The sequence below is a fragment of the Bombus impatiens genome, unplaced genomic scaffold, assembly GCF_000188095.3.
Source record: "Bombus impatiens unplaced genomic scaffold, BIMP_2.2 scf_0142, whole genome shotgun sequence".
Lineage (NCBI taxonomy): Eukaryota > Metazoa > Arthropoda > Insecta > Hymenoptera > Apidae > Bombus > Bombus impatiens.
Window position 1 is genome coordinate 3,390,586 of NT_176561.1, and position 9,000 is coordinate 3,399,585.

Consider the following 9,000-nt stretch of genomic DNA (forward strand, 5'->3'; position numbering starts at 1 on the left):
TTTCCTGAACGTATAGATTCCGCCGGTTACATAGTTTACGGTCTTGCGCATACTCCGATCGAATCTGAATAAACTATATGCTCATAATATCTTTCCGATGTTACATTTATAGACAAGCGTTTAATCCATTGAAGGGTATCGATTTGTCTGAAACCATGAGATTTGATCTAAATCTGTACTTTGTCATAAGTTCTGTACATTGCTGCTACTTCGTTCGATCGTAGTACAAAATACTGTGAGTTGTATAGGATACATAGTGATATAATATACGTTATATACATACAATAATGTTATATACGTGTGATGCTTCAGATGATCATTCATCTACTAATTTTTTATTGAGTATATGTGTGTAATAAACATCTTGTAATTTCTATATACATTTCTAGATTGGTTTGAAACTTTATCAATTAATTATAGTCGTTGAGTCTCATTACGATATTAATAAAAAATTTCGGAACGTTTTATATAATACATACAGTATGGACATAAAATCTTTCTATGATGAACATTCAAATATTTTCACGAGCCAGTGTATGTTACCGCAACAAATATAAATTTTAACAGTTTCTACTTTTTCGAGTGTTCGTACTACACAATGAAGGAGTTAATGTTCGATATATTCTTTCTTCTTCTTATCTATATTTTTCTTCCAATCATCTTCTCACCAATCATCAATTCGCGATCCAAGCGAGTAACGTTGCAGTGCTATCTAATCACAAGGACTGTTTGATGCATTGCTTCAGATAGCAATAGCGAGCGAAACTTTCTAACGAAAACGACACCTATGGCAACACGGCGATTGCACGAAACACGCTATCGGCTGAAATTCCACCGCCTTTCCAGCCAATTCTTCATCTGAGGCTACTTTACGGTCGTGCCCACTGTTATCTACCCTTCTTCTACTGCAGTCACCCCCTGGCGTGCTGGTTCTTCCCCTTTATTGGCAGCCGTGCGGCGCTGAGAGGATTTACTTTCGAAACTCGGAGATTTTCTCACCCTGCACGCTGATTTTCCCGTTTCTTGGCTTGTAACTGCCAAGTCTGACGTGTCCCTATGTTCCCCAGCGACCGGAAGTGATTCTAGCAAGTCGACAGAATTAAGTTCTCCGAGGGTGGAATCGACTGGGAAAATGGCTGTTAGAATATTTTAGAAAATCCAATAAACTCGTTCGGTTTGTACTTGATCCCCAACCAATTCTACGGTTATTGAAATCGTTTAAAGGAATAAGTTGCATATTTACGCGGAACTGTTTGAACAGATCGAATAAAATGGCTGGGACTCGTCCAGAGAAACTGGAATCTTGTCGATTGCTTTGTATTTCTTTGTACGGATACGAAGAGGATTCAGTGTTTCTTATTCATCAGGATCTTAGCTTTTATTGTTTGTTTTCAGAGCTTGCAAACGTTTAGATTGTCACTTTTTTTCAATTATACTTATATATTTAGAGTACGTCTTCTCATGCAAATTCATATTTTTACGAGTGTAATTTCAAATCATCAGGTAAATTTTTCTAGTTTGTATTAATTTTACATTGCTTAAAAGGTATTTTTACTTTAATTTCGTCGAATTTACCGTACGAAAGGTAAGGAGAATAAACACAAAAATATCGCTTTGCGTCTTTATCTAATAACTTTCCCGTTTAGCCCACGTGCTGTATCAGTCTTGTTGTAACGCGTGAACTCGTACAGGTAGTCTTCATCGTCAGCATACAAAGTTCCTGCGAAGTTTGCTCGAGCCTGATAAGCTCGTCTTAATGTGCCTCAAGAACACCAGCCTCTCCTCGATTCTCATCCCTAACTTAATATGTATCGCTGGTCGAGATATGGCACATATGTCGAGTTATCGAAGCTTTATTCACCAGAGACGCAATACGTCTTTCCAATGATACCCAATTAGAAGCCTTAACGAGCTGAAACTCACTGAAACGTGCTCATTAGTGCTTGCATGATACGCCTGTGTACATCGATGTCAAATTTTTGCGAATTGGGGTCAAGGAATTTTCGAATTTTTGACGTTTCAAAACCCACTTTACTATTTGTTGACTGTTGTCAGATCGAATGTTTATTCATACGTTTTTCCGATAAAAAAAAGGGAGAAAATAAAAAATTTCATTCAGGATGCAACCTATAACCATTCACTGCACACGACGCAGATTCCAGTTCACGTGTACTTTTAGATTACATGTATGATACCAACTTGACTCGAGACACATAAAACTAAAAATACAACTAAAAGTCAAAATTGTGGAGAGGTGTTATAATAATTCATATGCGAGTATATAATGTAGAGCTTTGTAATCTGGAGTCAGATGTTGTATGAAAATTACGCATTTGTTAACAAACAGCACCGTAGTAGATAGAAATCAGATCCGCAGTTTATGTATTCAGAGAGAATTCTTTTATGATAATACTAAGAGCAACTTTTATACATTGCTCTTGAGAAGACTACTGATAATATGAATCTAAATTTTTTTCAATTCCTTTCATTAGTTATTAAACAGTGTAGAATTTTTTAAGCTGTTCGCGGTTATAAATATATAATTTAAGGTACCAATAAAACCTTCAAAGTAGATTCTATAGAACATCAAAAATGTCAAAATACTTTGCTAATAGTTCGCTACGTAAGATTCTCTAAACCTAACTATAAATAAACATGGGGCCATACAAACATCAAAAAAGGTTCGTCAAAGGGAATTTCGATGAGTAGGAAGTGATGATGGACAACGTTGATAAATCAGTTGCGATGAAGAAAGCCGCAGATCAACGTCTCTCGAAGATCCTCGAAACGAAGGTCGTCTTTTAGACTTTCGTCGCGACTCTAATTAATGGACAGAGGCGAGGCAGGCGAACGACGGCTTCAAACACGACATCCAAGTGCGCCGTTGTGCCTGTCCTTCGCGTTTACATGTCCTAATTCCATAATGCCGCGCAGAAGGACCATCCAAGAATACTTAGGCTTCAAGGCGAATTAAAGCGACCTGTTTCAGCGATTAATTTGTCACTCATCCGGCTCATAGGTCGTGAAACGCTCGACAAACGAAGCTACGAAGATTTGTTGGGACGATGCTGAATTCTCTTTGCAAAAACAATGGAAAATTTGAGCAATGTGCAAGGAACGTAACAGCAGAGTCGACGAAATGGGGGAAGAACGTCTGAAATGAGGCGGCTGCGTGCCGGGCGCATTCATTTCCTTCTAGCAAATCGTGTAGAGGCTTCTTCTTGAGTTACGAGGTGGTTTAAATTTATTACGTTCTGACGATTGCTCGTGAAGTCGAGCGCATAAAGAATGATGAAGCAAGAATTAATTGGAGGGTGAGATATTTCAAGTTTGTGGTTTGATTGGTTAATGAAATTATTGTCGAAAATGTTACGTTTCGAGATAAATAATTAGAGATAGCTTAAGAATATTTGGCTCAAAAAAGTAGCTCGACTACCAGCAATAATTAACGCTAAAATAAGTACGATATACCATTTCTTCACTTATCGGAATTTTTTCTTGACTGTGTATAAAGTAATATCGAACGCCAGCTATTCACAGTCTTAATCAAAGAACTCGAAACCTTTGATCTTCGAACAGTACAAACTCGTTCTATTGAAAATGTGGAGGGGTCAAATTAACCACTGGATGAATAAGCAGCCGAGTAGTTCGTCAAAGGCAACGTGGATACGGTGGCATTCCGCGAGCCATTTATCGAAATCCTGTTCGCAATTCGACAGAAAGGCTCGCGGCTAAACCCCGAACACTTGCGTAAATATACAGAAACCTATTTTCGTGAGGATGTCGTCTACTGGAAGGGAAACTAGAGAGAGAGAGAGAGAAAGAGAGAGGGGCAAACAAGCGACACGTTTTCGACGTGAAGTCTCGTGCACATGGAATGCACGTTCCATTCCGTTTCTAATGCGTACGGCTTCGTCATGACAATATTATAAACAGTGGGACGTTCTCACGCGGAACTGTTTCCACAGAGCTATACACTTCGAAGCCGTGCTTGACGATAAAAGGCGAAGAAATTGTCGTCGGTGAATGCGGGGCTTCTTGCATTCTTTTTTGCTAAGACGTCGCATCGTATAGTGCAACGATAACAGAAGCACGGAAAAAACATAATGGTTTCGTAGGTGGAATTTCTTTTCTCTCTTCTCTCTTTTCTCTTTTACCTTGTTTTCTTCTTTCCCTCTCTTTTCTATAACGCGATTATTTTGGAGAAATGTGCTTCCTGTGAAGATAGCACGGGGACGTCGATGAAAATCTCGAATCTTAGTTAGTAATTCAGGAATTTATATCTCAGTTGCGAAAAAAATATGGAAACTTAATATTTCGCGAAAAAATCATGCAAATCCCTGAATGTACTGATGTGAATTTATAACATTTCTATGAAGGATTATGAATTTTTCGTTTCGACCGCACTTGTGGATTTCGTCCTGAATTCTTATATCTTTTTTAATACAGGATTTTTATTTACACAAATTTGCTTATTTAATAAAAACCTGTTATTTTGTATATTTTTGATGGTCCTAGCGTTAAAGCGTTAAAAGACAGGTATGAAGATTCCATGTGACTCTTCTTTTCGGCAGCGAATATTTCATACAAAAGCAATTTTCGAGATGCACACGCGGCGCGTAATAATAGGCTTGTTGTTATGTAGGAAATTGCGTGTTATGCAAATTTTTCATGAAAACGGGAATTTAAGGTGACGAAGTTTCTCCACGGAAGTTGAAAAGGTTTGGTGAAAAATTCAACGAATAGTCTCCATTAAAGCTCCAATTATATCTTTGTTCAATATGCAAAATCATTCACGGCTTTTTTAAAAAGGAAGTTTCAATTAGCTGCAAAGCGAAATAAATACATTGCTTCGCTATCGCGAAAACTCGTTTTAAAGTTGTGGAAAAACCAGCTTCCTATTTGTACAGCCTCTATGCTTTCGTTGAAACAATGTTCCTTGCTTTCAGTCTCGATCTCATACTTTTTCGTGTGTAATGCGCAGGTTTAGCGAGGAAGAAGTTCGAGTAGCTATCCTGTCGTTCAACGTGTCTACATCCTCCAGCTTTAAAGGGATCCATGCAGTTTTATAAAAGAACGCGCTTACATTTCCGTATATATCTGCGTGTACGTGCTCATACGGGTTAGATGAGAGTTCATATTTGGTTGAAAGTTAGTCGAGTGCAAACTATGTGACTGAGAAGTTGAAAACTGTCCTGTAGTCACGTCGTACAAAAAGAAAAGAGGTTGAGTTCTATTTTGCGTAGGTATTACGTTCTCGTAACTATACGTGCTATCTTGTGTTTTTCAATTATTTCAATGTTCCTTCGTTTTCTTCGTGTTTCTTTAAACTTGCAAACGTTGCTGCTTCCGCGGTTGTATCGTCGTTCGTTGCTTTTATTAGATTTTAATTTATTATCCAAGAGGAAGGGGATCGTTACTTTAAAAATATCAACGTCGAGAACGGATCTCGCATCGTTTCGAAAACGTTTACTCGTCCGTCTTCGTCGCGTCTGCTTTCTCATCAAGAACGAAAATAGCTTCCTTCACCGGCGAAATGGAAATGCGTCGACTTGCCACGCGTCTGTCGGTGCACCGTGCAGCTGCATGTTTTCAGCGGTTCTTTTATTTTCTTTTTTTTATCGGGACGATCTTCCCTATAAATTTTTCGAAAAATATACTTGCACGGAATATTTTCCTTTCTTCCTGGTAACAGCGTAGCTACAGAACATCAAAACGAATGAAAAGTTCGAAGGTGAAACGATTCTTGACATTTGCGAACATGATGGAACGATTCCTGACATTTCAGTGGTCGCAAACCCTTTTAATTATTAGCCTGGATGTGATGTACGCGAGTATGGCCGATCTAGATCGGCACTAAATAAAACGCCCCTCCGGCCAAATATGTGAACGTATTCAGGTTCACCGAGGATTTCACCGACCAGAGCGATGTTATCGTGCAGGTTTGAAACGGTGATGCATTTTCAGAGCGCTCGATAAAACGTAGGAAACGAACGAGCCGAATGTAAAACTTCGATTACCAGGATAATGCCAGGAAGTTTTGATATTCAAATTTGGGATAGATTTAGGAAACATGGGAGAGTCAATCATGATTTACTGCAAAAACCAAAGAAAAGGAAATGTTTATTTATTTGTGTGATTGATAAAAAGAATGCTAGTGCTACGAATATATAATTATTTTTGAAGGTGAAATACTATACACCAGTGAAATAGTACGGTGGAAGCAGTTAATGTAAATTAATTATGTCACAAAAACAAAGGCGAACAAAGGGTACATAGTAAATTCTTGACGTACGTCCGGTTCTATTGTACGATGGAATTATACATGGCGTTATTAGCGAAATTTTAGTTGTTACCGCCTAATTGTCAGAGATAATAGATTTTCTTGTGTAACAGCATCTTTGCCAATACAGTCAAAGTGAATTGTCTTATTCAATATAAAATCGTAGAAACTATTTATACAAGTCTGTAATTTATAATTTGTAATTTTTCGATTCATTAATATTAAATATTAAAATTACTATGTAAATTACGATGTAAGAAGATTTTGATATTAGAACTAGTCCTGTAAGTATCCATCGCAGACTCTACAAGCGCCACTCGTCGATGTGAAAGAATTCGTTAGAAAGGAGAAAAATGTAATTTTCGTTAGTATTCACGGCAAAGAGGAAATAAAAAGAGGTCAAAGATCGTTCAAGTCCCATTTTCCTCGATTCTATCACGTTCGAATTTGCGTGCGGTCAGCAATCGGCATCCGTACAAATTGCACCAGCCTCGCATCTCTCGTCAGCCATTGCGAAATGGCTCGGAGTTTTTCAGACTGGCAAACGAAAAAGACCGACTAGCTGCTCTGTTCATCCATTATTCCTCATTTACGTCCGCGAATTGAAGGTAAGGGCGAATTTCATTTCCATGATTCACCCGGTGCACGATATACGTTGACGATCACATTTACTCTATCCTCATCGAGCCCGCCTCTTTCCTGCCTGTGGTATTTTGTATTTCAACTATGAAGCCAAGAATGATAGACAAGCAAGTATATTTGGAAATTACTCTACTATATTCTAAGATTGAAATGTCTTACGAATATATAGCGTTTTCATTGTTTCTGGCCATATTGTAGGAACGTAATCAACAAGTAAAAATAAGAATATTATAAATTATATAAAGTTTTGTTGGTAACATTTTAGTATAAATTTATATAAAGAACCCAAAGTTATATGTTGTTAATAATAATATATTCTTCTTGCACAACAAAAACAAATATATTAATAAAACAAGTGAATTTGAATAAGTAAATGTTTCAGATCACAAGTCAGCTAATTATTGCGTTGCATATAAAAAGAAAAGTATAAGAAAAACAGTGCGGCTGTGATTGGAAATTTTTAGCTGGTAGTACGTAGGCAAATATTGAACGCAGCTTGAAATACGAGCGTAGCAACAGATTCTGTATTATAGGATACTAGAGATTGATCGTGTTTACTTTACCTATAATGCAACTAATCGCGATCGTGCAAAATAAGATCGCTTCGAATGCTTACATTCTCACTTCTGAATATGAAATGCTGATACAAGCTTGATATCGATGTACATAGTATGAAATTTATTATACCTACAAATTTATTGAGGATTTTACTGAATATTAGCAATTGCGTCATTAATCCTTTGCATTATTTCTCCATGCGGAGGTAGTATGGATTGTATCGTGTTATCATGAAAATGGAAATAAAATATACACAGTTAATATTTAGTATTTTCATTTCAAGGAACGTTTAATATTTGTTCGTAATTTGGTTGAAATAAAACCAAACGTCATATGACATTTTTTGTAGACTGCATTTTGAAATTTCCGAGAAGATTGAAAATACTTCGGATGTCTATTAGTAATAAAGTTTTTCCTATAACATTTTTTGCAGATTATATCTTGCAACCTAATAAAATACGAAAATTGAAAACGCTGGATATAAATAATAGAATTTTCGAAACGTGACTTGTTCGGCATCGTAATTCTGTTGGTCTGGTTTCTTTGGAGTTTGGAATTTAAATTGCCATATTTAAGGAGAAATCTCGTGGAAAATCGCGCTGAGCCTCGGTCAGGCTTGTGTATTTTAGCGGATACGTGAGGAAACTGCACGACGAAGGCATGACAGGCGGTAAATCTGCAAACGAGTAAACGAGGGAACGAAAACGATAAGTTTCGTGACGAGGCGGCAATCTGGTGGAGTCAAGGACCGTACGTTTGAAGCCAACGACACGTTCAATCGGTTGTCGATATTCGAAAGTTTAGAGCGTGTCTCTACACACGGGCATGTTAGAAGTCAATATTCACGCGTGCATCGGAAACTCAGTAACATTGATTCTTGGATTTCGTGGAATTGCCGGGATTCGAGGAACATCGGGTTACATTAGATTTGCAGACAGAAGTTGAACGAAGAAAAGTTCGCTTTTAACGGACAGCAAATCGATTGAAAGAAAGACGAACGAGCAATTGAATCAGCTCCATTATGTATGTGGTGCATGCAATATATGAATTCATCACGTAATTTCACTATTTTATCATCGATGAATCTTTCAAATCCTCAAAAACACATCGTCGTAAAAATTACTATGAAAAATTGTTATACGAGTCGATCGTTAACACTAGAAATATTAAACCAATCAAAACGACTGGTATTAAACCTTTTGTATTCGCAATTACTACACACGCATATCTATTCATCTTCGTTATATCGCTTTAAAAATCAAGCAGTATATAGTCTAATTAAGTATGCGTAACATATTTATGTACACGTTATCGGTCGGTAGTTGTAGTATTAGAATCGTATTTCATGCTTTTCCGAAATACTAGTTATTTTATCGTGAAAGTAACATTCCATGTTTATGTTACAGGAAATGGCCACGTGACGCGACAGAAAAGAACCTGGCCGCAAGATGAACACAAACGGCAATGTCGGCTCTCAGGAGGGTGGGAACGGTACCGATTACGGCTCGAGCGAGGAG